Source organism: Berghia stephanieae, chromosome 4 (genome assembly GCF_034508935.2).
Source record: "Berghia stephanieae isolate SIO BIC M18660-M18661 chromosome 4, UCSD_Bste_1.3, whole genome shotgun sequence".
Lineage (NCBI taxonomy): Eukaryota > Metazoa > Mollusca > Gastropoda > Nudibranchia > Aeolidiidae > Berghia > Berghia stephanieae.
Window position 1 is genome coordinate 78434490 of NC_088363.1, and position 3884 is coordinate 78438373.

Genomic DNA, 3884 nt, shown 5'->3' on the forward strand with positions numbered 1-3884 from the left:
AGATATTATATTATTGTGTAAATCATGATATGAAATTGAAAGATTAACGCATTAGTCGCATGAATTTATTGATGGATCAATATTGCACACCGGACAGTAAATGGAATGTTGGACTATTGCTTATCTCGTTGTTCGTTGTTTATATCTATTTGCAGTCGATATACTGACTCAATGGTAGCTAGTATTCATGCGCACTTACTTGCATTTCATATAGCGAAATATTGACAAAAAGAGTGACATGTTATATTTTGGGGTTTGGGAAAAATTTTGTTTCTCAGCGTTGAATTGAAATCCTATATCATAGAGAAAGATTTTAGGTCAATTTTTAAGGTATTTCACTTCGACAGAGTCAGGAAAAAAACGAAACTATCAAATTGTAAAATCCTTTCGTGAGAATGTAGTTGGTCGAATAATAAAAACGATGAAGGGCAAGATCGAAAAGCATGGAGATAACAATTTTTCACCTTTATTCGTGTGTATCTCAAAACTAGCTCGTCCGACATCCGACGGTTTTTGCCAATTCAGCACACATTTGATTGGGAGTAAAATAGCACACTGCAACTATTGGTAGAATATCACTAAGTACAGGAATGGTGTTGAAAAGTATTATTTTTTTTAGTCCCTATCGATATGCTCAACTTTAATGCTTTGCAAATTAGCTAATAACCTTAAATCTAGACCACTTCTATCATAAAATTCAAATCTCCCAATTAAATTCAGTACCGCAGAAACGATTAACCGCTCCGAGGTGTAGTAATAATAAAATGGTTCATTGATTTTGAGTATCATGGAAATTTCGATATAACATGTTTCTTCACATTAGACACAATGAATCTCTTTCCTAATTCACTTTGAAATTGTTGTTGCTGCTCTATAGAATCTGCTATTAGGGGTGGCTGCTCCTGGAACGGACTAGAATAGGTTACCCGTGCTGAGGCCAACCAACCGTGACCGCTCATTTAGAGAGAATTATCGCATTATGATCGGTACGTATTGGTACGTAAATTTCTTAATGTTTACATATCATTTATCTACACTTTTCTTATGAAAATGTAAACGACCAAGGGACGTATTCAAATAGAGATCACAATACCTCTGTTTAAATAATATTTTTTGAAAGAAATCATTTGCCGTATAACTTGAGATATTGTGATGTGTCACCGAGTGCGAAATACAATCTCCAAGTTGCATCAATTGAATGAAGCAAAACGTTGTGATTATCGCTGATGTCTGTCATTTCGAATTACCGTTGCTATAGAAATGATTACTAGATTAAAGAAATAGAGGAGAGAATCGTGCACCGATTGAACAAAAAATACTTGCTAATTTGCCTATATCACAATATGGTTATAATGAGGCTATGTGGTTTAGTAGTATGACGCTCGCCTTCGGATGAGACAGTCCTGGTTTCGAGTCCCGAGCGGCACATTGTTGAGTCTTTGGAAAAGCCTCTTTACTCACATTCTCTCACCGCACTCAGGTGTAAAATGAGTACCTGGTCGTCAACGGCGTTGTCTCTGTCAGAAGAAAAATTGTAATATCGACGTTATATCTTGTCCTACATGATAGGTGTTGCTGTCGCTAGGGACCCATTGTAAAGCACTTTGAGAACGTTGAGTGGATATTGCGCTATATAAAAGATAACGTTTTAAGTTTGAATAATGCGAGATGGATTGTGTTCATTTAAGAGATTGTCTTTTTTCATAAAACAAAGAGACCGTCGTAGTTTGGTTTGTCATGCGGTCTTGGGACACCCTTGGCAGATGCGTCATTCCTCTGATTCCCTTAGTATCCTTTCAGTTCACTTTGATCGATGTTCCTCTGTGCATTATTAGGAAGTGACCAAGAGCTTTCGAGTGTTGCTGTTGAAGCCTGGCATTCTACCAGCGTAACCTTTTATGACGTCACCTCATCTGGTGATGTCCTGATTCCCTGTTTGTTGTCATCAAATTGTATGAATTATTGGCAAAAGCCTAAGATTAAATAAACTTTGAAACTCTTTGGTTCCGATCTCACATTTTGAGAACCATCTGGACTTCAAACCTACGATAATTATATACTCTGGAACCAGTGGATGTCAGTGGAGATTCTTAAAAATAATTAAGAAACCTTAATTTCAGCCTTAGCTCAAGGCCCAAGTCGTGTCTCTAAAGATCAGACAAATCGAAATAGTGCGACTTCGGATCACCCATCCTATGACAATCGCTAACCGTATCGAAACTTTATGTAAACAGACAATTGAACAACATCATTCGAGCCATTTTAAATACGATGACAATTTTCAACTTAAACTTTAGCTTTTATATAGCGCAATTCCCACTAAACGTGCTAAAGGCGCTTTACAATGGCTTCCTGGCCAACAGTAACACTTAACATGTAGGACATGACATGACGCCTGTCAGGCGATATTACAATTTTTTTTTCCGGACAGAGATTGCCAGGTACTCATTTTACACCTGAGTACGGTGAGAGAATATAAGTGAGGCTATGTGGTCTTGTGGTAATGCACTCGCTTTCGGATCGGAAGGTCCTGGGTTCGAGCCTCGCTCGGCGCATAGTATAGTCCTTGGAAAAGGCTCTTTACTCACATTCTCTCACAGTACTCAGGTGTGAAATGTGTACCTGGACGTTGACAGCATTGTCTCTGTCTGAAAAAAAAATTGTAATATCGCCTAACATGTCATGTGTCGTTCTACGCGTTACGTGTTGCTGTTGGTCAGGGACCCTTTGTAAAGAGCTTTGAGCACATCCAGTGGATATTGCGCTATATAAAAGCTCCAAAAAAGCTCAAGAGTAAAGAGGACTCCAAGGTCTCAACCTATGCGCCGAGTGAGGCTCGAACCCAGGACTTTCCGATCCGAAAGTGGGTGTCATGTCACTAGACCACATAGCCGCACTAAAAGAGAAAATGCCTTCAACACGCAGTGTCCCCAGGCGGTCACCCATCCAAGTACTGACCACGCCCGACGATGTTAGACTTCGGTGATCGGACGAGAACCGGTAATTTTCAACGTGGTATGGTCGTAGATTATAGTTGTGAACCATCCCCTAATGGTCAAACACATGCCACCTGGGATAGGTTTAAGATAAAGAACTGAACAAGTGACACTTGTTCAGTTCTTTACCTTACACTGGTGCCTGCTCCTTAAACTTTCTTAATGGGATAGGTTTATATGTTTTGTTGGAGGTAATGAATGCTTTTAATTGACATGCTAGATGATAAAATTCACATCCACATCTTATTTTAAAATCAAATGTATTTTTCTTCACATATTCATCCCTCATATTACCAATTTGAAACGGTAAGTAATACATTTCCTTTCTTTTGTTAGGAGAGCATAAATTACAAATACCCTCAACCGAGTTTTTAAACAAAAACATTATCGACGAGTATAATATTATTGGCATTTTATTACAAGTTTTACTAACATACAAATCAAGGAAAAACACCATCAGCCGTTACAAACTAAATAAAATAGTAGTAGGAAAGTAGAAAGGGCGACTGTGGTCTAGTGGTTTGACACTCGCCTTCGGCATGGAAGGTCCAGGGTTCGAGTCTCGCTCTGAACGGCCTTTAATTGAGTCCTTGGAGAAGGCTCTTTACTCACATTGTCTCACCGTATTCGGGTGTAAAATGAGTAGCTGGCCGTTAGCAGCGTTGTCTTTGTTTGAAAAAAATTGTAATATCGCCTAACAGTGTTGCTGTAGGCTAGGGACCCCTTTAAAGTGCTTTGTGCACGTTTTGTGTAAATTGCGCTATAAAAATGCTCGATTTTTAAATTATTTTCTTTCAAACACGTATTTGAAAATTTGGTTAGAATACTCTTCCTTCAAATATCGATCGATTTAAATGACTCTCATCTTGGCAAAAACTCCCAAGCCAG

General features: G+C 38.6%; 1 pseudogene; it reads right to left on the reverse strand.

The window, feature by feature from the left end:
* Positions 1–2909: 2909 nt before the first annotated feature.
* Positions 2910–3029, reverse strand: LOC144972148 (5S ribosomal RNA; annotated as a pseudogene).
* Positions 3030–3884: the final 855 nt, after the last annotated feature.